The sequence below is a fragment of the Arachis stenosperma genome, chromosome 3 (genome assembly GCF_014773155.1).
Source record: "Arachis stenosperma cultivar V10309 chromosome 3, arast.V10309.gnm1.PFL2, whole genome shotgun sequence".
NCBI lineage: Eukaryota > Viridiplantae > Streptophyta > Magnoliopsida > Fabales > Fabaceae > Arachis > Arachis stenosperma.
The window spans coordinates 137,872,516-137,886,265 of record NC_080379.1 but is presented as its reverse complement, the minus strand read 5'-3'; the positions used below and the strand labels follow the sequence as shown (position 1 = coordinate 137,886,265).

Here is a 13,750-nt window from a genome sequence, read left to right as displayed (position 1 = left end):
AATGAATCTGCATAAGTATTTCTATCCCTTTTATTATTCCTTTTTATTTACAATCCAATAATCACAATTACCTTTTTAATCTGCCTAACTGAGATTTGCAAGGTGACCATAGCTTGCTTCATACCAACAATCTCTGTGGATTCGACCCTTACTCACGTAAGGTTATTACTTGGACGACGCAGTACACTTGCTGGTTAGTTGAACGGAGTTGTGAAGAAAATAAACAGTGCCCTAAGAGTAAACATCCTTTATAAACAAATAACATGTGATCACAATTTCGTCCACGATTACCAACAAGGGTGTGATTTTTATAGGTGACAGTATTAACAAAATTGTAGATTCCTTGAGTCCTATGTCCCTGTAGAAGAGTTTCTTGAGTGTGCTCGCATTTGACTAAGCAATTGAGTGCATGAAATTTAAAGAATAACTGATTGTCCTCACAAAATTTACCAACATTTATCAAATTTTTTGTCAAATAAGGAGTATATAAAAGTTGATTTAAAGCAAACAGGTGATTTGAGTTTTTTGCAAGAATATATGAATTTCTAGAATGTGAGATGAACATACCTGAACCATCTCCCAATCGAACCTGTTCTGGTCCATGATATTCATGGCTCAAAATAAGATTATTCAGGTCAAGAGTGAGATAGTGTGAGGCGCTAGTGTCTGAATGCCAAGAATCATCTGTTAACATTGATGGTGCATCTACATAGGCCTAAGAATGATGAAAGGAAGAAGAGGGTGATAGAGGAGTGGAGGATCTTGTGGAGTTTATACTAGTGGAAGTCATGGATTGTTGAGAGTTGGTAGGAGGTCGAAAACCCTGAGAATTAGCTGGGGAAAGAAAGCTTTGATCGAAGCGATGATAACATGACCACTTAAGATTACCTATTTTTCCACAAACCTGGCATTGTGGACGAGTTGAGATGTAGGAATTACGACCCCCTCGATTAAACCTAGCTCATCTTCCACTTCTTCCCCCAACATTTGTTTGTGAATAGTGTACTTGAGTAATCATGGATTATGGTTTGCGAAATCTTTCTAGCATGTTGTCATGTGTTTGTAGTAAATTCTCAACTTCATTGAGTGTGAATGATTCTATTTTTGTAGAGACAATCGATATGAATATTTGATAATCTTCATTGATGCCCTCAATAATAACATCAATTTGTTCTTTAGTAGTGAGAGGATTTTCCAATGCTGCTAAGGAATAAAAGAGGTATTTGAGCTTATTCATGTAATCAGTAACTATTAACCCAACTTTCTTGATAGTTTTGATTTGAGATTTGAGTTGCTTAACTCTATATCTTGCAGCCTTGGCAAAATAATTTTCAAGCTTTTTCCACATTTCATAACAAAAGGTGCTACCAATCATCTTGTTATTGAAATCTTGATTCGTGGAGGCTAGAAGGAAAGAAATTAAGTTGTAATATTCTTGTCTCCATTGCTTGTAAGTCTTGGATTTAGTACCAGTGAGAGCATCAACATCATATTTAAATTGAAGAGGAATTGAATCATGCTTGAGATGATCTTGCATATCTTGGCCTCTAATTACTGCAAGTGCTTGTGCTTGCCACGTTTTGAAGTTTTTCTCCCCCAATTTGTTGGCTATAGGATTCTAAAACTTTTTTGGAGTGAAAATTGCTAGAACAATACAACATTATTTTTTGGAGGGTTTGAGTTAGCAGGATCAGCAGTGACGGATGAAGCCATAGATCAAGGTACCACAGCTCTTGATACCATGAATGAATTCTAGTTTGAGCAGAGAATTAGAAAAGTAAAGAGAAAAATACTAAAAAGAGAATTTGATATTATAAAATTGTGTGTGAATTATAGCTAGGTTGAGTCTTATATAGCCTTAAGAATGAGAGAACAAAGGACTCATCATTCACAACAACTCAGCCAAACATATCTCAACCCACTCTACTAGTAAAAACAAACTCTAACAAACTTTTCTTCCACAAATTGACTAACTCGTATCCTTTTTAATTCCTCTTTTAGTTGATGTGTGAAAATAGAGTTATTTTCGTATATGACTATTGGTATTTTCTTTAAAGGTAACCACACATATCTTGAACATGTTAGGTGATTGAATTAAGCCAAATACATTCTCAAGTTACTTCATGAATTACCAATATTTTTGCATGATTTGAGGAGGCTGCAGCTAAGATTTGTTTTGTTGAGCGCCAAGATATAGTTGTTCCTCCACTTGTGAATAGATATCCCATTTGTGATCTACTTTTATGTGGATTAGAAAAAAAACATGCATCTGTATATCCAACTAATTGAAATGATGTTTCATTAGAGTAAAATAAACACCTATCAATATATCCTTGAAGATATTTTAATATATGTTTAACACTATTCCAATGTCTTCTAGTTGGATAAGAATTAAATCTCGATAACAAATTTACTAAAAATGTTATATCTGGTCTTGTATCATTAGCAAGATATATTAGTGCACTAATAGCACTAAGGTAAGGTACTTCAAGACCAAAGAGTTCTTCATCACTTTCACAAGGTCGATATGGATATTTATCCATATCTAGTAATCTCATTACTATTGGAGTTTTCAATAGGTGTGCTTTGTCCATGTAAAGTTTTTTTTTAAAGTTTTTCAGTATAAGTTGACTGATGGATGAATATACCATCCTTCAAATGTTCAATTTATAAACCAAGACAAAATTTTGTCTTTCCAAGATATTTCATTTCAAATTCTCTTTTTAAATAATCTATAGTTTTTGGAATTTCTTTGCGTGATCCAATAATGTTTAAATGATCAACATATACTGCAATAATAACAAATTTAGATTCAAACTTTTTTATGAACACACATGGACATACACGGTCATTTTTGTACCATCTTTCAATAAGCATTCATTGAGACGTTTATACCACATAAGCCCAGATTATTTTAATTCATACAAGGATTTTTGAAATCTTACTGAATAAATTTTCGGAGAATTATTATATGCTTCAGGCACTTTGAATTCTTTAGAGATTTTCATATAAATTTCTTTATCAATTGAGCCGTATAAATAAATAAGCTGTAACAACATCCATTAGACGCATGTCAAGTTTTTCATGCACTGTCAGACTAATAAGATATCTTAACATAATTGAATCCACCACACAAATTTTGACAGATTTTGGTTCATGATCCTCATCTTGCTTTACTAGTACAACAATAATATTATAAGCAAAAATGTTATCGACAACAGTATGCTTTCAGTTCTATATTTTTCTGGTAGTGACATAACTTATTGAGATCTCTTCATTTTCAGGTAATTGAACCTCTTTAGAGGTTTTATCAATATTTATGTCTTCAGATCTCTTATGAGTACTTGCCTCCATATTATGACCATCATGATTAATTATTTCTCTCTTTTTCAAGAATTTTTATCCATAAAACCGATTGGTCTTCTATGCTTTTGGCATGGATTGCTTTCATTTGCACTAACAACTTATCCTTCTAAGACACTTGTTCTTATTGGTGCATGTACTGCTGAAATATGAGATTTGGCTACTCTCTTTAGGTCAGTAAATGCGTTTGGCAATTGATTTGTAATATTTTACATATAAATTAACTTTTGTACTTCTAGTTCACATTATCTAGTGCGATGATCTAAATGGAATAATGACAATGTATTTCAAGTAATCTCTTTTTACAACTGATTATTTTCTCCCCTAATTTTGGAAAAATTATCTCATCAATGTGACAATAAAAAAATCTTGCCTTAAATAAATCACCCGTCATGGGTTCAAGGTATTTTATAATTGACGGGGATTCATAACCAACATATATCCCCAATCTTTTTTGGGGTCTCATCTTTGTGTATTGTGGTGGAGCAATTGGGACATAAACCGCAGATCTAAATATTCTAAGATGAGAAATGTTTGGCTCCTGACCGCAAACCAGTTGTAATAGGGAGAATTTAAGATAACTTGTTGGTCTGATACATATAAATGCTACAGCATAGAAAATAGCATACCCTATGCTAAAACAGGCAGTCTATTTCTCATAAGTAATGATCTAGCTATTAACTGGAGGCATTTAATTAATGATTCTATCAGACCATTTTGAGTGTGTACATGAGCAACAGTCTTTTCTATCGTAATTTCAGTTGACACACAATAATCATTAAATGCTTTGAACCTAAATTCACCAGTTGTAATAGGGAGAATTTAAGATAACTTGTTGCTCTTATGCGTATAAATGTTGCAGCATGGAAAATAGCATACCCCACGCTGAAACAAGCAGTTTAGTTCTCATAAGTAATGGTCAAGCTATTAATTGGAGGCATTTAATTAATAATTTTGTTAAACCATTTTGAGTGTGTACATGAGCAACAGGCTCTTCTATTGTAATTTCAGTTGACACACAATAATCATTAAATGCTTTGAACCTAAATTTACCAGCATAATCAAAATGTATTGTCTTTATAACATAGTCTGAAAAATAAATTTTTAATTTAATTATTTGAGCTAGCAATCTCACAAACGTCATATTATGAGTTGATAGTAAACAAGTATGAGACCATCGTGAAGATGCATATATTAAAACCATGAAATATTTAAACGGTCCATATGGAGGTAAATCGGTCCACATATATCACCCTGAATACATTCCAAAAAAGATGGTGATGTAATTAATTTTCTTTGAGAACAAGCAACACTTGATAATTCATTAAATTAAAGAATTTTATGTTCCTTTAGAGGATGACTAGATGAATTCTCCATAATTTTTTTCATCATGATTAAACCCGGATATCCTAACTGGTCATGTCAAATTGTAAATACATTTATATTTCTAAACTTCTGGTTTACTATAGCATGTGATTTCACATTGTTAATAATGGTATAGTATAAACCAGAAGAAAGAGTGGGTAGTTTCTCTAATACACATTTTTTTGTTGATATCATAGTTGTAATATAGAGATATTAGGAACCAAAATTTGTCAAAGAATGCAGACATAGAGATGATTTGCCAAAATAGAAAGACCTCATTCAAGTTGAATAAACTTCTCTTGCGGTTTTTATATGGTATCTATTTTGGTGGATATCTTTAAAATAATAAGTATGAGACTTACTTGATAGTAATGCATTATTTATAACTTTATTCCTTTAGGTAATACTATAGTCACTTGGTGCACGAATCCCCACACTCCGTATAGTTGTACCAACAAGTGCACTGGGTCGTCCAAGTAATACCTGAGTGAGTCAGGGTCGATCCCACGAGGATTGTGGTTTGAAGCAAGCTAAGGTTATCTTACAGGTCTTAGTCAGCCGAATCCAAAGGTTGTGGGATTGAAGCAACGGTAATCAGTAATAAGAATATGGTAAAGGATTGGAGTTGCTTTGTCTTTCTGAATTAACTCTGGTATTACTGTCTCATTTGCTTGTGAATGATTTCTTCTATGCCAAGCTATATGTGATCAATGCCATTGCCGTGGTCATCAATCTCCTTTGCTTCTGATTAAATGCCATTGCTCGTGGTCATCCAATTTGAACGAGAGTGAAGGTCTAGCAGTTCATTCTCTTGGCGATCCTACTCAAAACACCACAGACAAGGTCAAATCTTCCAGATTAGAGAATGCTGCTCCTTTAGGTTCTAGCCTCTACCTCTAATCTCCCCAAAAAATGGCAAAACTGGTGTCTCGAGAAGTCCCCAACGAAGTCGTGGATTAGCCGTCTGAGGGATGTATAATCAAGCTGGCGGTTCACGCTTTCTAGTCACGTATTCACACAAACCCAAGTAGACACGGGTGGTTGTCGGGCACGTGGTCCTAGTATGATGAACAGAGCTGATTGTCACTGAACATCCTATTCACCATGTTGAAGAACGAGTATACATCTTAGAATTAAATCAAACACGGATCGAAGAGAAACAGTAATACTTTTATTAATTCATAGGACTTAGTAGGGCTCCTCCCCTTAACCTAAGAGGTTTAGAAACTCATACTGATAGAAAATACAATATGATAAACGAAAATAATGTATAAAGTGGCTGAAGATTGAAAGTTCTTAACAAAGAGTGATCTTCTACTTTAAATACTAAACTAATGACTAGTAAGGGTAAAAGAGTCTTTTTAGTGATAAAATCCACTTTTGAGGCCCACTTCGTGAGTGTTTGGGCCGAGCTTTGATGAGATCCATGTGCTATGAGGTCTCTAGGGCGTTGAACGCTGGCTAGGGGGTCCTCTTTGGGCATTTGGACGCTGGTCTCTACTCCTTGGGCCCTGGACGCCTGGAAGGGGGCAGAAAGCTGGCGTTGGACACCAGTTTTAGGCCTTCTAATCTGAAGCAAAGTATGAACTATTATACATTGCTAGAAATTTCTGGAAGCCAGCTTTCCATATCCGTTAAGAACACTCTATTTGGACTTTTGTACCTCCAGAAAAGCTCTTCCGAGTGCAAGGAGGTCAGATCCGGACAACATCTGCAGTGCTTTCTCTGTCTTTGAATCAAACTTTTGCTCTAGCTCCTCAATTTCAGCCAGAAAATACCTGAAATTTCATAAAAACACACAAACTCATAGTAGAATCCAAAAATGTGAATTCAACACAAAAACATATAAAAACTTAACAAAAACTAAACAAAACATACTAAAAACTATATGAAAATGATGCCAAAAAGTGTATAAAATATCCGCTCATCACAACACCAAACTTAAATTGTTGCTTGTCCCCAAGCAACTAAAAACATAGTAGGATAAAAAAGAAAATTAAGATACAATAAATCTCAGAGTTTTAAATGAAGCTCAGTTACAATTAGATGATCGAGACTTAGTAGCTTTTTACTTCTAAATAGTTTTGGCATCTCACTATCCATTGAAACTTAGAAATGTTAATCGCTTTAGAAACTTAGAATCCAGATGAGATTATTGACTCTCCTAGTTCAGCTCTTTTTTATTCTTGATCACAGCTTTTAGAGACTTGGCCGTAACCCTAAGCACTTTGTTTTTTAATATTACCACCGGATACATAAATGCCACAGACACTTTAACTGGGTGAACTCTTTCGAATTGTGATTCATCTTTGCTAGAATCCCCAGATAGAGGTATCCAGAGTTCTTAAGCACACTTTTTTTTGCTTTGGATCATGACTTTAACCGCTCAGTCTCAAGCTTTTCACTTGACACCTTCACGCCACAAGCACATTGTTAATGTAATGACCCAATTTTCAGTATGTCTAGATCATACTGGAAACTGAGCGCTACCAACTTGTCTTCCTAATTATTATCTATTACTTATTGTATGAGCCTGATTCATTGCTAAAACGTTGTTATTTTACGGGGTAATTTTTTTTGAAAATGTCTAGACTAATGATGAGCGGATAATTTGTACGCTTTTTGGCATTGTTTTTAGTATGTTTTTAGTATGATCTAGTTAGTTTTTAGTATATTTTTATTAGTTTTTAGTTAAAATTCACTTTTCTGGACTTTACTTTGAGTTTGTGTGTTTTTCTGTGATTTCAGGTATTTTCTGGCTGAAATTGAGGGACCTGAGCAAAAATCTGATTCAGAGACTGAAAAGGACTGCAGATGCTGTTGGATTCTGACCTCCCTTCACTCGAAGTGGATTTTCTGGAGCTATAGAAGCCCAATTGGCACGCTCTCAACGGCGTTGGAAAGTAGACATCCTGGGCTTTCCAGCAATATATGATAGTCCATACTTGGCCCAAGATTTGATGGCCTAAACCGGCGTACAAATTCACCTTCAGATTTCCCAGCGTTAAACGCCGGAACTGGCACCAAAATGGGAGTTAAACGCCCAAACTGGCATAAAAGCTGGCGTTTAACTCCAAGAAGAGTCTCTACACGAAAAATGCTTCATTGCTCAGCCCAAGCACACACCAAGTGGGCCCAGAAGTGGATTTTTATGTCATTTACTCATCTTTGTAATTCTTAAGCTACTAGTTCCCTATAAGTAGGACCTTTTACTATTGTATTTTCATCTTGGTTCTTCTGGTTCCCTCTCTGGGGCCGAAACCAATGATCACTCTTGTTCTTATGTATTTTCAACGGTGGAGTTTCTACACACCATAGATTAAGGTGTGGAGCTCTGCTGTACCTCGAGTATTAATGCAATTACTATTGTTCTTCTATTCAATTCTGCTTGTTCTTATTCCAAGATATTCATTGGCACCCAAGAACATGATGAATGTGATGATTATGTGACGCTCATCATCATTCTCACTCATGAACAAGTGACTGACAACCACTTCTGTTCTACAAGGAACAAGGCTCTAATGTTTATCTCTTGGATTCCTGATACATGATGCATGGTTGATCGCCTGACAACCGAGCGCTCGCCTGACAAACGAGCCAGCCATTCCGTGAGATCAGAGTCTTCGTGGTATAGGCAAGAACTGATGGCGGCATTCAAGAGAATCCGGAAGGTCTAACCTTGTCTGTGGTATTCTGAGTAGGATTCAATGATTGAATGACTGTGACGTGCTTCAAACTCCTGAGGGCGGGGCGTTAGTGACAGACGCAAAAGAATCACTGGATTCGATTCCGGCCTAATCGAGAACCGACAGATGGATAGCCGTGCCGTGACAGGGTGCGTTGAACATTTCCACTGAGAGGATGGGAGGTAGCCACTGACAACGGTGAAACCCTTGCATAAGCTTGCCATGGAAAGGAATAAGAAGGATTGGATGAAGACAGTAGGAAAGCAGAGAGACGGAAGGGACCAAGCATCTTCATACGCTTATCTGAAGCTCTCACCAATGATATACATAAGTATCTCTATCTTTATCTTTATGTTTTATTCATCATCTATACCCATTTGAGTCTGCCTGACTAAGATTTACAAGGTGACCATAGCTTGCTTCATACCAACAATCTCCGTGGGATCGACCCTTACTCACGTAAGGTTTATTACTTGGACGACCCAGTGCACTTGCTGGTTAGTTGTGCAAAGTTATGTTTATGCCATGGTATTGAGCACCAAGTTTTTGGGGCCATTACTAGGGATTATTTGAGTTGTGAAAAGTAGTGATCACAATTTCGCACACCAAGTTTTTGGCGCCGTTGCCGGGGATTGTTTCGTGTATGGACAACTGACGGTTCATCTTGTTGCTTAGATTAGGTATTTTTTTTCAGAATTCTTAAGAATGAGTTCTAGAGTTTCATGATGATCTGTTGAAGTCTGGCTGGCTGTGAAGCCATGTCTAATCTTATTGGACCGAGGTTTCAACTTATTATCACAAGAGCTTGTTGATTTCTATCAATCTTGCTATTGGAGCAATGATCTGCTAAGGCTTGGCTGGCCATTGGCCATGTCTAGTGTTTTGGACCGAAGCTTTCTTTGAAAGCTTGGCTGGCTGTGAAGCCATGTCTAATTCCTGGACCGAAGTCTTAGACTAGCATTGCAATGATTCCTGGAATCCAAATTGAGAATTCTGAAACCTTTATTTTCTATTTCATTATAGTTTTCGAAAAATCCAAAAAAAAAAATTTCAAAATCATAAAAACCAAAAATATTTTATGTTTCTTGTTTGAGTCTAGTGTCTAATTTTAAGTTTGGTGTCTTGCATGCATTGTTTATTTGATCTTGGTTCTATTTTCAAGTCAATAGTACAGGGAACTGAAGATTCAGAACATGCAGCAGAGGAATTACACAGAAAAAGCTGGGCGTTAAAAACGCCCAGTAAAGAAGGCAGACTGGCGTTTAAACGCCAGCCAGGGTGCCTGGTTGGGCGTTTAACGCCCAAAAAGGTAGTGCATTGGGCGTTAAACGCCAGAATGTGCACCATTCTGGGCGTTTAACACCAGGATGGCACAAGAGGGAAGATTTTGTTTTCGAATCAATTTTTTTTCAAGTTTTCAAAGTTTTTCAAAATAAAATCTTTTTCAAATCAAATCTTTTCAATCAAATGTTTTCAAAATCAATTTCTTTCCTTTTTCAAAGATACTTGCTAACAATTAATGATTTGATTGAACAATTCAAGTATGTTGCCTTTTCTGTTGAGAAAGGATTAATGTTTGAATCATATCTTTTCTTGTTAGCCAAGTCATTAATTTTTAAAATCAAATCTTTTTAAAATTATTTTCCAATCATATCTTTTCAATCATATCTTTTTTAAAACCATAACTTTTCAATCAAATCTTTTTAATCACATCTTTTTCAAAATAGTTTTCAATCATATCTTTTTGATTTCTAATTCCAAAATCTTTTTCAAAAAATTACTTGATTTCTTTCCCACTCTTGGTTTTCGAAAATCAATTAAAGTTTTTCAAAATGTTTTTAAAATCTTTTTAACTTAATTTTCAAAATTTCTTCCCCTCTTCGCACATCCTTCTATTTATGGAGTACCACTCCTTCTCAATGCACAATTCGAACTCTATCTCACTAAGTTCGAATTCTTCTACCTGTTTCTTCTATTTTTCTGTTCCTCTGACACCTCAAGGAATCTCTATACTGTGACATAGAGGATTCCATATTTTCTTGTTCTCTTCTCTTTCATATGAGCAGGAACAAAGACAAAGGCATTCTTGTTAAAGCTGACCCTGAACCTGAAAGGACCTTGAAGCGAAAGCTAAGAGAAGCTAAGGCACAACTTTCTGTAGAGGACCTAATAGAAATCTTCAAAGAAGAAGAACCCATGGCAGCCGAAAATAACAACAATGCCAACAATGCAAGGAAGGTGCTTGGTGACTTTACTGCACCTACTCCCGACTTCTATGGGAGAAGCATCTCTATCCCTGCCATTGGAGCAAACAACTTTGAGCTTAAGCCTCAATTAGTTTCTCTAATGCAACAGAATTGCAAGTTCCATGGACTTCCATTGGAAGATCCTCATCAGTTTTTAGCTGAATTCTTCAAATCTGTGACACTGTCAAGACTAATGGGGTTGACCCTGAGGTCTACAGACTTATGCTATTCCCTTTTGCTGTAAGAGACAGAGCTAGAATATGGTTGGACTTACAACCTAAAGACAGCCTGAACTCTTGGGAAAAGCTAGTCAATGCCTTCTTGGCAAAGTTCTTTCCACCTCAAAAATTGAGTAAGCTTAGAGTGGAAGTCCAAACCTTCAGACAGAAGGAAGGAGAATCCCTCTATGAAGCTTGGGAAAGATACAAACAATTGATCAGAAAATGTCCTTCTGACATGCTTTCTGAATGGAGCATCATAGGTATTTTCTATGATGGTCTGTCTGAACTATCCAAGATGTCTTTGGATAGCTCTGCTGGAGGATCTCTTCATCTGAAGAAGACGCCTACAGAAGCTCAAGAGCTAATTGAAATGGTTGCAAATAACCAATTCATGTACACTTCTGAAAGGAATCCTGTGAACAATGGGACAAGTCAGAAGAAAGGAGTTCTTGAGATTGACACTCTGAATGCCATTCTGGCTCAGAACAAAATATTAACTCAGCAAGTCAATTTGATTTCTCAAAGTTTGTCTGGAATGCAAAATGCACCTGGCAGTACTAAGGATGTTTCATCTGAAGAAGAAGCTTATGATCCTGAGAACCCTTCAATGGAAGAGGTGAATTACATGGGAGAACCCTATGGAAACACCTATAATTCTTCATGGAGAAATCACCCAAATTTCTCATGGAAGAATCAAGAGAGACCTCAACAAGGTTTCAATAACAATAATGGTGGAAGAAACAGGTTTAGCAATGGCAAGCCTTTTCCATCATCTTCTCAGCAACAGACAGAGAGTTCTAAGCAGAACTCCTCTGACTTAGCAACCATGGTCTCTGATCTGATCAAAACCACTCAAAGTTTCATGACTGAAACAAGGTCCTCCATTAGAAACTTGGAGGCATAAGTGGGACAGCTGAGCAAGAAAGTTACTGAACTCCCTCCTAGTACTCTTTTCCAAGCAATACAGAAGAAAATCCAAAAGGAGAGTGCAAGGCCATCAACATGGCCGAATTTGGAGAGGAAGGAGAGGCAGTGAACGCCACTGAGGAAGATCTCAATGGACGTCCACTGGCCTCCACTGAGTTCCCCAATGAGGAACCATGGGAATCTGAGGCTCAAAATGAGACCATAGAGATTCCATTGGATTTACTTCTGCCATTCATGAGCTCTGATGAGTATTCTTCCTCTGAAGAGGATGAGTATGTCACTGAAGAGGAAGTTGCTAAATATCTTGGAGCAATCATGAAGCTAAATGACAAGTTATTTGGTAATGAGACTTGGGAGGATGAACCCCCTTTGCTCACCAAAGAACTGGATGACTTGTCTAGGCAGAAATTACCTCAAAAGAGACAAGATCCTGGGAAGTTTTCCATACCTTGTACCATAGGCACCATGACCTTCAAGAAGGCTCTATGTGACTTAGGGTCAAGTGTAAACCTCATGCCTCTCTCTGTAATGGAGAAGCTAGGGATCTTTGAGGTACAAGCTGCAAGAATCTCACTAGAGATGGCAGACAACTCAAGAAAACAAGCTTATGGACTTGTAGAGGATGTTCTGGTAAAAGTTGAAGACCATTACATTCCTACTGATTTCATAGTCCTAGAGACTGGGAAATGCATGGATGAATCTATCATCCTTGGCAGACCCTTCCTAGCCACAACAAAGGCTGTGATTGATGTTGATGGAGGTGAACTGATCATTCAAGTGAATGAAGAATCCTTTGTGTTTAAGGCTCAAGGATACCCCTCTGTCACCATGGAGAGGAAGCATGAAGAGCTTCTCTCAAATCAGAGTCAAACAGAGTCCCCACAGTCAAACTCTAAGTTTGGTGTTAGGAGGCCACAACCAAACTCTAAGTTTGGTGTTGAATCCCCACATTCAAACTCTAAGTTTGGTGTTGGGAGGTTCCAACATTGCTCTGAGTATCTGTGAGGCTCCATGAGAGCCCTCTGTCAAGCTACTGACATTAAAGAAGCGCTTGTTGGGAGGTAACCCAATGTTATATTTTATCTATTTTCTTTTGTTATTTTATGTTTTTTGTAGGTTGATGATCATAAGAAGTCACAAAATCAATTGAAAAAGCAAAAACAGAATGAAAAAACAGGAAGAAAAACAGCACACCCTGGAGGAAGAACCTACTGGCGTTTAAACGCCAGTAAGGCTAGCAGGTGGGCGTTTAACGCCCAGTCTGGTACCATTCTGAGCGTTTAACGCCAGAAAGGGGCACCAGACTGGCGTTAAACGCCAGGAAAGGGTAAGAACCTGGCGTTAAACGCTAGAAATGGGCACCAGCCCGGCGTTTAACGCCAGAATTGGCTCAAAACGCATTTTTGCATGCCATTTGGTGCAAGGATGACTTTTCCTTGACACCTCAGGATCTGTGGACCCCACAGGATCCCCACCTACCCCACCACCCTCTCTCTTCTTCTCTACCCATTCACCAATCACCTCTACCACTTTTCCCCAAAAACCCCTCACCTATCAAATCCCATCTTTCTCTTCACCACTCACATCCATCCTTCATAAAACCCCACCTACCTCACCCTTCAAATTCAAACCACTTTCCCTCCCAAACCCACCCATACATGACCGAACCATGAGCCCCCTCTCCTATATAAACCCTTCTTCACTCCTTCATTTTCACACAACCTAAACACCACTTCTCCCCCTCTTTGGCCGAACACAAAGCCATTCCCTTCTTCCTCATTTCTTCTTCTTCTACTCTCTTCTTTCTTCTTTTGCTCGAGGACGAGCAAACCTTTTAAGTTTGGTGTGGTAAAAGCATTGCTTTTTGTTTTTCCATAACCATTTATGGCATCCAAGGCAGGAGAAACCTCTAGAAAGAGGAAAGGGAAGGCAAAAGCTTTCA

The 13,750-nt window shown here is 37.4% G+C and overlaps 1 non-coding gene across 1 annotated transcript; it reads right to left on the bottom strand.

Annotated features, from left to right (window-relative positions):
* Window positions 1-11,014: 11,014 nt before the first annotated feature.
* LOC130971500 (small nucleolar RNA R71) lies at window positions 11,015-11,122 on the bottom strand. Its single transcript, XR_009082716.1, has one exon. It is a non-coding gene; the product is annotated as a small nucleolar RNA R71 (small nucleolar RNA).
* Window positions 11,123-13,750: the final 2,628 nt, after the last annotated feature.